Source organism: Otolemur garnettii, unplaced genomic scaffold (genome assembly GCF_000181295.1).
Source record: "Otolemur garnettii isolate 467f Iridium unplaced genomic scaffold, OtoGar3 scaffold00017, whole genome shotgun sequence".
Taxonomy (NCBI): domain Eukaryota; kingdom Metazoa; phylum Chordata; class Mammalia; order Primates; family Galagidae; genus Otolemur; species Otolemur garnettii.
Genome location: NW_003852412.1, coordinates 29,567,204 through 29,581,504, shown reverse-complemented (window position 1 = coordinate 29,581,504; position 14,301 = coordinate 29,567,204). Strand labels below are relative to the sequence as shown.

Below are 14,301 nucleotides of genomic sequence, written 5' to 3'. Positions count from 1 at the left end.
ATGAAGCCAGCTGGCTCAACACCGTCACTGCACAGCAATGAGTATAACCACCTGACCAGGCCTCCGTCCTGGGTCTTCCAGGGTGGTGGCCCCACCTCATGGGGATCACCCTCCTGCCCCCTTGTAACACCCAATGGTCCAGTGCTATGTCCCCACCATAGCTCTGGGTTCTTAGATCTCAGTTGGACATTTGCTTTCTCCTTAATTGTATTTCCTGGGTGGTTGTGATGATCAAAGGACTTTAATAGAAAAAAAAATAGAAACAACCAAAATCATTGGAAAAAAATTAATTAGAACTAAATAATGAACACACATGTACACAGAGGGAAGTAAAACTCAGTAGAAATCAAGCAGGGGGAGGGGGGAGAAGGAAGGGGGAAAACCTACCTAACAGGTACAGTGAACTCTGTCTGGGTGAGGGGCATGCCTGTGGCTGGGACTCAAGCATCACAAAAGTAATCCAAGGTAACCAAAAACATTTATACCCCTTTACTTTGAAATAAAAACCAAAAACAAACAAAAAAAGAGTGCGAAAAGGGAGATGAGAATGTAGATTAGAACTATCTTACAGTTGGCCACAAAAGAAATGCTAGTGTCTTGGGGCCAGGGCAGGCACTGAGAATGAGACAAATAAGTACAACCCAGAGGGCCCCTCCCCACACTGACCTCTCCCCACACTTGTAGGAGACTGTGCACCAGGCTTGTGGAAGCAGCACTGGGAGCAGCACAATCTCCTAGCTGGCATGGAGATGTTGGTTGCCCAGAGACAAGCCCTCAAGCAGCTGCAGGCATTAATGAGATAAGATCAGTCGCTTCTTAGCAAGCAGGTGTTACACTTTGAACATTCAAGGTGCAGCAGGGTAGGAGTCAACCTGTGGGGAAAGAGCACTTATCGGCCATAAAGCACATGATCCTAGTATGTAGCCCCCTCCCCACACCTGTTGTATAATGCTTCAATAAAAGGCCACAGCAGAGGTTGCTCAGGGCTCTCCCTGGAGATATGGGAAGCTCCCCTCTTGCAGACATTTGTACCTTCCATCCCTGGTTATTCCCGGAGTGAGGGGATGCCACAGTGGGCACAGACACACACTGATCACCTCCCCACACTGATCCCTCTCACACTAACCCCACCCACATTGACCCCTCCCCACACTGATCCCTCCCACACTAACCCCACCCACATTAACCCCGCCCCACACTGACCCCTCCCCACACTGATCCCTCCCACACTAACCCCACCCACATTGACCCCTTCCTCCGCTGACCCTCTCCCCACATTGAGCCCTCCCACACTGACCCTCCCATATTGACTCCTCCCACACTGAACCTGCCTCACAGTAACCACCTTCCCATACTGACCCACCCCCACACTGACTCCCTTCTCAAGTTGACCTAATTTCCATAGCCCAGACACGCACCACATGTGATCTCAGTTTCAGAACAGTAGGCCAGTTCCTTATGTTGACCAGTTTCGTAGAGTCCCTTGGGTGTTCAACTCACAGAGGTTCTACTGCAGTTTTAAAGTTTATTTTGGAAACAGAACTACAGAAGTGCTGATGAGTTGTCTGTGGGAGATAGGGAGAAGGCAAAATTAAGAATGACTCCTAGGCTGTAGCCTCAGTAATTGGATGTCTGCTGGGGGTTTGGGTGAGGGTCAAGGGAGAAGCTGGCACAACCTTGGAAGAATAACTGGAGGTGCTGACTGATGTCACGACACGTCAGCTCAAGGCTCTGTAACTAGCAAGCCCTATGTCAGACACCGCTGGAGCCTAGGGAGGACTACATTCTAAATTTCTCTTTTTTTCTAAGGATCTGTATCCTAACTCCTTACCTCTACTTACCCTTGTCAACCTTTCACCTATCTTATTTTTCTTTCTTTCATTTTTAAAATGTGTGGGTTCTTACCTGGTACATTTATTCATAACAATACTAATGACATTTTACATAATGTCACATTATTGTCGTACTGATTTCAACAAAGCACCATTAATTGTAGGAGATACCTTATAATAGCACACTCTGGATAAAAATCAAAGGTAATCAAGACAATGCTATTAGCATTAATATATTTTAGAAACAGCTTCATAGCATTTGAAAGCACATAAGCTTTTCTGCTTGTCAATGCCTTGAACATTTTCTAAATAATTTTGTGTTCTCATTGGATCCCTGTCACCACAGCCACATTGTTTTCAGTACATATAATGTAGAAAAACTTCTCCAATGTCATTTTGAGCCCAATTATCCCCAAGTGGGTTGAGAAATGGTACTGAGTTCTTTATTTCACACATTCTGTGCCAGGGTAGTCACTCTCGTATCAAGGCCTTCATATTACTGACCAATTTCTTCCCAGTAAAAGCAGCACCTCATGACAGCTCCTGACAGGAACATGTCGGATGGTATTCCTGCCTCATCTTGTCTCGTGCAGTGTCAGCCACAGCCCCAGGAACCAGGGTATCCAAGCTTCTTGTCAGAGACATCCCAGGAAGCATGCTCTCATATTGATGGTTGAATTTCTTCATGAAACAAATCCCTGCAAGCATTTTCTGAATTTTTATCCACTTTCATGAAGGCCATAACAAGGCTCATGTTCTATTTATAATCTCTAGACATTTTAAATGAAAGTATATAAAATCCCATTGGAGAAGATCAAGAATGAGTATACAAAGTATATCATGTCTAGATTACATTTTACTTTTATCAAAAATATTTATCATATACCCACAAATAGGCTGGAAACTGCAGGTGCCAAAGACAGAGGAGAGCACAAAAATGAATGTGGCCCTACTGCCCCAGAGCTCGGGCATTTCACTGTCTATTTTATCATTTCAGCTGCAAGAGAAACTAACATATTTGACCTAGCCCAGGCCTCCTGTAAGCCTTTGGAAAAAAAAAAAAAAGAATAATAAAAAATCTAATTAAAGATCTATCCGTGGCCCTATTTCCAGCACATCTCCTACGAGATGAGATGGTCCATCAGGAAGGTGATCTGTACATCAAACCACACAGTGTGGCACTGGGACTGTCAGCCGTCCCACCCATCCTTTGGTACACATTTCTACTGTTCAACCCAGCAATGTCACGACTGCGAATTTACCCAAAGGAAAAGAAAACTTTTCACCAAAAAGACACCTGCACTCAAATGTTTATTGCAACAATATTCCCAATTGCAAAGATGCAACCAACCAAGTGCCCCTCAATTCACAAGCAGATTAATAAAAAGTAGAATAAAGGCAGCTGCGGCAGCTTGCACCTGGGATCCTGGTGCTCCGGAAGGCTGAGGCTGAGGGATCGCTTGATCTCAGGAGTTTGAGACCAGCCTGAGAGAGAGTGAGACTCTGTCTTTACTTAAAAAAAATAGCCGAGCATTGAGTTGGGCACCTGGAGTCCTAGCTACTCAGGAGGCTGAGGCAAGGGGACGTCTTGAGCCTGGAAGTTTGAGGTTGCTGTGAGCTATGATGATCCCACAATACTCTACCTAGGGTGACAGAGTGAGACTCTATCTCAAAAAAAAAAAAAGGAGGAGAAGAAGAATCTGAGTACCACGGAGTACTACTCAGCTACCAAAAAGATGGATTAATGCCTTTTCCAACAATCTTTATGGAACTGGAAACCATTCCTAAGTGAAGTATCCCAAGAATGGAAAACAAGCACCACATGTGCTCCTGTTAAACTGCAGCTAACCGGTGGGTACAGCCTGCACAGGGGAGTCGCCCTCCGGGAAAATGGACCAGGGGAGGGGCGGGGGAGGGCACTACTTGAGTGACACACACCCACAGCTGAGACTCAAGCTTTACCAAAAAAAGCCATGGAACCTAAAACATTTTCATCCCTTAATATTTTGAAATTGAAAAAAAAATTTTAAAAAAAAAACAAACCCAAGTTTGACTGTTGTGCTGCATCAGGGCTCTGCACTAGCCCCGGAGGCACTAATGGGCCGGAGTGCGTGTCTCTTCCTCGCGTCCAGAAGGGCCAGACCCCGTGTGCACCGCTCTCGTGGGACGAGAGAACAACTGTTGGAATATTTTGCAATAAGTCTTGCTTCTCTTACCTGCACCTCGGCTGAAGCCAAGAAAAAGCCAGGCTAAATTGAGGGGGAAATCAAGTTTGGTAAAGGCACAGACCCTAGTACAACACTGAAAAATGAAACAGAAGCCAAAAGGTCTCTAGAGAACTAAGGTAGCAGAGAGGAAAGCCAGACCCCCACAGGCTGGCGCTCTGAGCAAAACACAGCTGCAGGGCCTGCAGAGGAGGAGACCTCAGACAGACGAAGATCAAATACACGGCAGTGAAACCCAAACAAATGTGCCCATTCACAGAAAGAGACAGACCAGGAAAGCTGAAAAAATACCCTGCTTCACAGGGCAGAATAATAAACAGCCAAATGCTCACATACCTGCAATGCTCTAATCACACCAGCGGAACGGGGCATGCCTCCGAAAGTTTCAAGGCTGCGAAGTTATCCAGATGAGAAAGGTTTTTATCAGAAGTTAATTTGAAATTCCAAAAAGTGCTTAAAATCATTTATTTTAATTACTCAGTGTCTCTTTCCCAGACAGGAAATTACCTAACTCAAGGACATAGAAACTCTCCTGGCCTTATTCAAAGCTGACAAAAACACAACAAAAATTAAATTACAGAGACTCATTAATACTTCTTAAATTAACACATAATTGCTTTCCTCCATATAGTTCAAGTGCATAGACTTCACAGGCAATAATTTATAATACATATCTATTATTACCAACAAGGGTTATCACAAATAGACTTTAAGTAAGTGATGTAAAAATCAGATTTATATTTAATGTACTATTGTAAATTGCACCAATTGCCAGTGTTAACACTGGCAGCATTAGATGCCAAAAAAGCTTTTAAATGCCTGGAAAGGGGATGCTTTCCAAAACATTAGGAGGAAAAAAAAGGGAATTGGGAACAAAAAGAGAAAAAGAAAATAATTTCCTCCTGTCACTTCATATTATGCATAAAACCATAAAGCCATACTCATAAAGTGAGGAAAACAGCCCTTTGGACTTCTCAGTCAAGGGCAGAGAAGACAGGCTCCTCTCCCATCTCCTCCCCTATTCCTCCCCTCTCTCCCCTCTCCTCCCCTCTCTCCTCTCTCTCCCCAATCCTTCCCTCTCTCCCCTCTCCTCCCCTCTCCTCCCCTCTCTCCCCTCTTTCCTCCTCTCTCCTCCCCTCTCCTCCCGTCTCCCCTCTCTCCCCAATCCTTCCTTCTCTCCCCTCTTTCCTCCTCTCTCCTCCCCTCTCCTACCCTCTCCTCCCCTGTCTCCCCTCTCTCCCCAATCCTTCCCTCTCTCCCCTCTCCTCCCCTCTCCTCCCCTCTCTCCCCTCTTTCCTCCCCTCTCCTCCCCTCTTCTCCCTTCTCCTTCCCTGATGGTCAGGGCCACTCAGAGGTGTGGTGTGGAGTGGGTGGGGAGCCCTCCTGCTTCCAGGCAGGGTAAGAGGCAACACCAAAGGACATCAGCTCACTTTCAGATGAATTTACAATTCACTTTAAAAATGAACATCTGTCTAAATTCTCAGGGGGATAAAATAAATAAAATTAAAGGAACAACAATTATAAAAATTCAACCCTAGGAGAACCTGTCTTCACACGAGCAATTTCAGTTTCACAATAATAATAATTTGTAATGATGCATCTAATAATCGCCTCTGACCACTCTCTACAAATTTCAAATAAATTCAGGTAAAATTATCTTAGGGACTTAGGGATGATTGCAAATTAAAATGTCTATTATATCCACCCTGATTTGTAATTTGACATTAGATAACCATGCTAAACTATTCCAACATATTTTAAAGTCCTAGAACATTGAATTCTTCAAATACTGTTGTCAATGAAGATACTAATGAGAAAAATACTAACATTGATAAGAGTCAATAGGCCTTCAAAAGAAGGAAGACCAACTCACCTTATCACCTTTTTAAAGTAATTAGAAATGGTAGAGGCTAGAGCTTAAGCACTGGGTCCGACTGAGTTGAAAATCTGACTTCCTAATTTACTAATTTCATGACCTTAACCTCTTTACACTTTAGTTGTCTCACCTACAAAAGAGAAATAACATCTTGTGCATCCTGCTGTTGTAGCGTTTAAAAGAGATGATTTACAAAGTATTTTTGCACACAGTTCACAGAACACAGAGAGAAAGAAGTAATAACTATAATTATTGTGGGAAAATGAAGGATTTAGAGATGCCACAATTTGAATACTCACAAATACAACAGCTTTATGCAACACCTGATTTCAGGAAATATTTAAAGTAGCTTAAAAGTATTTAAAATACAGGAAAAGTCACTAAGTCTAAATGCAAACAATAAAAAGAAAGTGGGGGAAGGTGAGGTTAAAAAAACATAAAATAACAGAAAAAAATGACCTTTACCAGTTATACATTGTATGAGCTTTAAGATAAAGTAAAACAGTCATTTAGGAAAACCAATAATCAACTGATACTTCAGCAAGACAGCAGTTTGCTCATGAGTTCTTCTGCAGAGGGTAATGTGCTTACAAAAGATCCATTTTACAATCTACTTCTGAACGTAGATTCCTCACCAATTGCAGTGATACTTTGCTTTGGCAAGATTAGAAATCCCATACTAAGTAACAACAAGCACTTTTTGAATTTGAGAAATTATTACTACAACATGTTTTGTGCTGAGTTTGCCAAAGAATTCCCAAAGGGACCTTTCCTACATGAAGCAGAAATCTATCGTAGTCACCCCATCGCACAAGCCCACCACCATCTGGACTGATCCTTCTGGAGGAAGAGGGTCTTCATGAAGAAAGGAGAAAACAGGTACTTTTTGAATAAATGGAGACTATGTCTGCAAGGAAAGCAAGAATTATACCAGAAGTTGGAATGGTAAGAATTCTGTACAATTTAAGCTTTAACACATCCTAACACTTTTTGAACTCTGTTTTATCTTAGTATAAGGTCAAAACTCTGACAATGAAAGTGATAGGAAATGAGAAATATTGCCTTCCATAACACTGCCATCTTGGAAAAGAGGAAAGGAAAGGGGAGCAGCAGGGGAAGAAGTCTGGGACCAGACCCTGAACTAGTCCCCCCGGGCCAGGGAACACCTGACAAAGTGGAGCAGTTGGCTAAAAAAATAGAGAGATGTGACATAGAACGGGAAGAGTGATGGTATCTGACTTTTACTGGGTGCAAACTGAGCACTTTAAGCTGAGTATATATACACATCATTTCAAGTTCACAATGATCCTCAGAGGGAACTTTTACAAAAAGGAAAATGGACACCAAAATGCTGATGACTGGCTAACACTTCCACAGGGCTAGAAGATGACAGAGCCAGGATTCAGGACCCAAAGGCAGGCAGGCAAAGCCCAAAGCCCTCTCACAGTGCTCAACATCAGATGAAGAACCCACTCACACACCTGATGGAGTATCTCACTATCTTAAACTCTAACTTTAAAGAGCTAACCTTTAGACGTCGGCTCCATCACTGAGAAAGATCACTGCGGTGTCTGTAAATAAGAAGTTACAATTATTCTTATCTACCTATGAAATATGACATTTATGGAGTTCGCAGTCATTGACCTAGTAACTCAAAAGTTCACTCTCTAAAATCTAAGAGCACTTTGGATACCATTCAAAATGTTAAGAAAATCCTGTCATCAACTTTGAAGAACATATCCATGATGGTTTTGCTCTTAAAGATGAGAGAATCCTTCTAGTTAGATAACAAGCTTAGAATGAATCACGGCCTGAGCTGGTGAAACCCAGACAGCTGCTCTGGCACCTGTCTCCTGTGCCTTCACCAAGTGACCATGTTTTGTCCTCAAGATGGGAAGAATTAGAAACTGGTTTGAATTATGCACTTTAAACCCATTACTTTTCCTGCTTTTTTTCTCTCTCTTTCTCAGCCTTCCCCCGTGGATTCTCCCTTTCCCCCTTTCACATAGGAGCTGATCATCCTCCCTTGCTTAAGGAGAGAAGTTACTTCTCCAAGAGTGAGTGCTCCAGAGGTGGGGTGGGCCTCTCCTTGCCCACTGCTAATCAGCGCTAAATAAATAACTGGGGAGAAAAAGTTCCTCAACCTCCCCAAACTAAAAATAAATAAATGAATAAAAATAAAATTGGAATAGTATTTTAAAAGCGTAATCAAGGAAGAAAAAGGTCTGGGCACATGACTCACCCCTGTAATCCTAGCACCCTGGGAGGCCAAGGCAGGTAGATCACTTGAGCTCACAGGTTTGAGACCAGCCTGAGCCAGAGCAGACCCCCGTCTCTAAAAATAGCCAGGTATTCTGGTAGGCGCCTGTAGTCTCAGCTACTCAGGAGACTGAGAGGAGAGAATCACTTGAGCCCAAGAGTATGAGGTTGCTGTGAGCTCTGACAACACAGCACTCTATCAAGGGCGAAAAAATGAGACTCCGTCGCAAAAGGAAAAAAAAAAGGAAGAAAAGAAGATAACTATACAAGACTAGTCATTAAATTGATGCCTATTCAGACATCAAAGGACAGAGTAAACAAGGTGACAGAACATAAAGCCACATGGAGATGACCTCACTGTCATCTTTGGCACACAGCATTATGCATTAATCACTGCTGTAACCCTCAGTTCTGTTAACAAAAAAAAAGTTCACTGTTACTGCCTCCACTAATGTAGCTAACATTCATGTGGGAATGACGTTCAAAGTGCTTGTCGTCACACTTCGGCGATACAGGTGCAGACATCTATCAGACTGATCATTTAGCAAGTAACCCTATGCAAGCCTGTCCTGTGACTGGAACAGAGACTTCCTACAGGACAAGGTTGGACAGAGGAATATGGAGCAAGGCAAGGTCCTTGACTATAAGAGGTTTACACGTTAGATGGAAAAAATGGAAAGTTACAATAAATTACAATTAAATCTGAGTCAATCTATAGTTGGGTATGTCTTTCAGGATATTTAAAATCAGAGAGTATTGAAAAGGAAGAAGAATAAAAATACTTAAAGATTTTGAATTAGGTCATTTAGAGAAAAAAACAATTGAGGAACAATTTAGTTGCCTTAAGGAAAGTTTCTGGAGGTATTAATTAACAATTTCAAAGCCAGGCATGGTGTGTACCTTTAGTTGCAGCTACTCAGGAGGCTGATGAGGGTGGATCCCTTGACCCCAGGAGTTCAAGGCTGCACTGAGCTATGATTGCACCTGTGAATAACCACTGCCTTGCAGCCCGAGCAACATGGTGAGATGACTAGAGAGAGAGAGAGAGAGAGGGAGAGTGCCAGCCAAACCAAGCTCTATTTCTACAATAAAATTCAGGAAATGAAGAGAGCTTAGTCTGAGCAAACATAAGGGCAAGCTTGATGACCAGGATGATTAAGATTAAATTTTGCCCAAAAAACCCAAAACCGATAAAACTTTTCCAGATCTAAAATTCTGAAAATATTAATCAAATTGATTAATCAAATAAATATGCACTGTCTTGTTGAAAGGACCAACTACAGAAATTGCTTACGGGAAGAAGAGGCAACTGATCTTGCATCTTTGCAGAGAAGAGAGTAAGAAAGACAAAGACAATAAAATTGGCAAACCAGAGGGAAAAAACTTTAGGCAGACAACTTTAAGAAAAGACAGACTATTTTTTTCCTAATACGTTTGCAGACCTTAAATAAGTTCTGTAATATACTGGTTTTCACTTCAAATCAGCTCTGAATTCTCCCACTGGGGAATTTAACAATACATGCATGAGTCTCATAATTCAGAAAACATTTCTGTTGTGTTGAATTTGCTATAAAAACTACAGTATTTTGCAATCTGTGGGCACATACCAACCTTCAGGTGTCTCCAGGAAGAAGCCAAACTTGTAATAAGCCACCAAGCGTCTTGCTAATCCCCAAGTAAACAATCTTCAAGTAGATAGCCCTTAGAGGTTACTCTTCCATCATGCTGAACTTCAGTTTAGAAAACAGCTACTTAAAATAAAACCTTCAATCTCATGCCAACAATGCAAAGGTGTCAGAAGCTTTATCATTATTTTAACCCTATTAAGCAACAAGTCTTTAGGCAGGAAATTTTTTGTTAGAAGTTAATAATGTGTTCATCACACCCACCAAATGGTTAGGAAAAGTAGAGAATGGGCAAAGGTGTCAGAATAAATATTGATAATGAACAGTTGTTGGTTAGCCTTTATGTGTCCAAGCTTCCTAACTCAGAGGGATGTGGTAGGAACATGCTACAATAATGTATATGAGTGTTTCTCATAAAGTTACTCAAACTCAAGGAACTGTTATTATAAACCTAATGCTCATATCCTAAAAACTGTAAATGGCATGAGAATAGAGCATATGAAAGAGATAAGTGATGCAGTTTCTGGTCAATGGTCAAAAAACATTTAAAAAAAAATCCCATTAGTCCAACGGATTCACTTAAGCATGTGTACAACAGAGCACCTACTGTGTCCTGTGCATGATGGGATGTGTTCTGAGCTCTGGCAACAGAAAAATTCCCTGCTATCTGGACTTACAATTATTCTGCTGACTATTAGTACATATTATCTGATAAATAACAAAACTGATCTCCCAAGCTAGACAGTTACTTTATTTGACCTTACATGTATAAGAACAACACTTATCAGACACAAAATAAAATAAAAATAGAAAATCAATGCTGCCATTTGAATATCCATTAAAAATCCAACAACAAATTCTATTTCCATAACCGTGTAAGCCTAACACAAAAAACAAACCAGAACAAAACAAAACAGTTCATTCTTGCTTGTAGTTCTTAGATACTTATCTCATTTCTTCCATTGCTATGCACCCTCTGATCTGACAGATCTGTGCTTCAACTCTCTCCTCCCTTTCAGAAGCTGTTCCTGTCCTGGGGACACCAATGCTGAGGAACCGCCTCCAGGGCCAGGTGGCTTTGACGTGAACAACAGGTCTCAAACAAGTTGGACTTTACCTTAACTGGGATTTATCTAATGCAAATATTGTCAATGCCATGTATTATTTTTATTAAAAAGAAAAACCATTAAAATAAACTTGGACTATGCTCTTGGAGGTTGGGAATTCACAAATCTAAAGCAGAAACTCCAGAGTTAAGTTATAAAAGGAAAGAATTAAAGTAGCTCAGCATTTCAAAATTGCCAGATCTCAAGAAGGAAAAGTTCTTTTGTGTTTTAAAGTTTAACTTAAGCAGTACTCTATCAAGTAAACAGCAAATTTTTTCCTCTCCTATTTTTGGTAAGAAGAACGTAAGTTAGTGTCTTTCTGAAGCGAAAAAAGTTAATTTCTCAAAACTTATATTTTTGCCTCTGTGATTTTTTTCTAACTAAATCGAAACTGACCAATGAGATTTTGAAAAGAGCCCATTGTTCAACAGTATCCTATAATCATAGAAGTAGTTCTCATTAATCACTGAAATAATCAGTTTCAACAATTAGAAATTATGAGTAATACAATTGGAAGCCCTGCCAGCCTAAAAGACACAATTTGGGAATGGGAGGAGAATATTAGAATGCTTGATTGCAAAAGGAAGAAAAGAAATATTCACACTGAAAGAATGGACTAAATTCGGAATAAAATTATCTTTCTTTTTTGTCACAATGCTCCAACCATTTGGCTCAGTTGGGGGGGTGGGGGCAGGGGAGAAGAGGATGGAGGGACCAAAACGTCTTCCTTACTGACATTCTCTTCTGTCTTTCCAAGGAGTGTCTGGGAACAGCCCATGTCTCACTGACCCAGCGAGCACACACACATTTTCCTACCCTGGAAATCTTTGCCTCTAAGAGAACTAATAACATCCCATTACACTCACACTTCAGTTGAAATTGCAAATGAAATTTGCAGATGAGGACGATCAATTGTATTTCTTGGCTTGATTCACTTCAGAGTTTCACCTCCAAAACGCTGACTGGACTGTGTAAACTTACTGAAACTAATCTCAGCTTTTCTTTAATCAAGTTCTTTCCTGATCTGGTTGCTTTTTTTTTCTTCTTCTTCTTTTTTCCCATCAAAATGAATGTAAGCTCAAATACCCAGTGGAGTTAGTTCCTATGATCATTACAAACCACTTATCTACCACAGCGAAACCATGAAAAGATTACATCCTGAAGACCATCCTGTTTAATAGTCACAGCAGCTAGGAATAATAAATATATATATATATATATATATAGCCCATTCTGTGCCATGGTCTGTACTAGATCTCATGGATATAAGTCGAGTAATACCCAGGTGCTCCCCCAGGGCTACATCATTTATTTAACAATTAATGTGCTAAGCTCTATTTTCTTATATGCGGGGACACGGCAGTGGACACGCCTGATGCCTATGTGAAGCTTACATTCCAGTGGGCATCCACAGGAAATCTTTTTTTGTTTGTTTGTTTTGTTTTTGTTTCATTTATTTGTTTGTTTGTTTTGCGTCTCCCCAGTTACCCTTTGTAGGTCACAGCAACCTCAAACTCTTGGGCTCAAGCGATTCTCTTGCCTCAGCCTCCAAGTATCTAGAATGACAGGCGCCCACCACAAATCCCAGCTATTTTTAGAGATGGGATCTTGCTCTTGCTCAGGCACTCACCTCAGCCTCCCAGAGTGCTAGGAATACAGGCATCAGTTAAAAATCAATTTTATAACTATGGCATCTTATATGATGATAAAATTCTATGGCAAAATGCATTATAAACTAAGGAACGGGTAGAAAATATCTGCAGTGGAAAAGTGTGGCTACTTCAAATGGTGATCAGGCTGGGCATGGGGGCACGTGCCTGCAATCCTAGCACTCTGGGAGGCCGAGGCGGGTGGACTGAGCTCAGGAGTTCGAGACCAGCTGGAACAAGAGCGAGACCCTGTCTCTAAAAATAACTAGATATTGTGGCTAGCACTTGTAGTCCCAGCTACTCAGAAGGCTGAGGCAAGGGGATCGCTTGAGTCCAGGAGTTTGAGGTTGCTATGAGCTATGATGCCACAGCACTCTACCCAGGGGGACAGCTTGAGGTTCTGTCTAAAAAAAAAAAAAAAAAAAAAAGAAAGAAAGAAAGAAAGAAAGAAAAAATTAAATAAACAAAAGATGATCACAGTCTTACCATCCAGATAATACTGAAGCCAAGAGAATATCCCCTGTAATCTGCAGACAGTGGGGTGAGAATCAGCCAGAGTGGCTCTCTGGAGAAAAGGTGACTAAGGAGAGAGAAGAGCCAGGTGAAAATGCAGGGGCAGGAGGAAGCTGGTGAGAGGACTGGGGGCCAGGGCAGCAAGGAAGGAGAAGGGGGTGCAGGTAAGGTCATAGAGTAACAGGGAGCCAGGCCGTGGCAGGCCTTCCTAGACACTACAGAGGTTTTGCTCTTGCCTCAGAGTGGACTGGGGAGCCAGGGGAGGTTTTGAGCAGAGAGCCAACTTGATTTGACTTCTAAGTGTTTTCATATCTATCTACCTGTGTTTATCTGCTTCAATCAGTGAAGAGGCTGTTATAGTATCCCAGGTAAGAGAAGGCAGGTAGTAGACCAGGGGAGGTGGTGAGACAGGGTCAGAGCTTGGCTACAGCATTTAGAACTTTCTGATTGTATGCAACAGAAAACCACTCTACCTCTTTCGGCTATATCACACTGAACATGCCCAGTCCCATATGATCTCGGAAGCCAAGAAGGATTGGGCCTGGTTAGTACTTAGATGGGAGAAAACTTCCCTGCCAAAAACCAAAATAAAGAAAAAGAGAAAAGTCCCTTTGGCTGGACTCTGGGAATAGCTGAAGCTTTGCTCTGAGCCCTTCTCTGCTCCCTTCTTTCTGGTTCCTGAGGGTCTCCCTAGCCATTCTCAGCCCCCACAGCCATTTGTTACCTTGTTTCTCTCCTTCCCAGATTGATGGAAACATGGGAGCAGGATAGGAATGGGGCCAGGGACCACACATCACCATCAGGGGAATGTCCCTGGATGTGTGAGCTCCAACGGTTGCTTTAGACTTTGCACAATTCCCCTCAAGATTCAATTAACCAGGAAAGTCCAGGTTTCCAAGCTTGAGTCGCATGTCCACATCTCAGCCCACGCCCAGAAGCAGACGGTGAGAATCCAGGACATCCCCATCAGGCACTGAAGGAGCTTCTGTACAGAGGAAATCTGTACTCTAAGAGGAATGAAGAACCACTGCTAACAAGCCTTGACCAGGACACTAGCTATGTCCTCCAAAAGCTATTTGCTATGCAGGGGATAAAGGCAGAATTATAAATGAGAGACATCTCAGGGTAAACCCAGTTTCACACCCTCCAGTGAGAAGGTGGTGAGGGTGTCCAGGTATCTTTTCATCCTCTGCAGATCAGAATATAATCCCAGCAC

At 42.0% G+C, this 14,301-nt stretch overlaps 1 long non-coding RNA gene across 1 annotated transcript; it reads right to left on the bottom strand.

Annotated features, from left to right (window-relative positions):
* Positions 1-2,342: 2,342 nt before the first annotated feature.
* Positions 2,343-10,216, bottom strand: LOC111723935. The gene is made up of 3 exons (XR_002772342.1): positions 9,804-10,216; positions 4,394-4,448; positions 2,343-2,530 (listed from the first exon to the last, which is right to left on the bottom strand). It is a non-coding gene; the product is annotated as an uncharacterized LOC111723935 (long non-coding RNA).
* Positions 10,217-14,301: the final 4,085 nt, after the last annotated feature.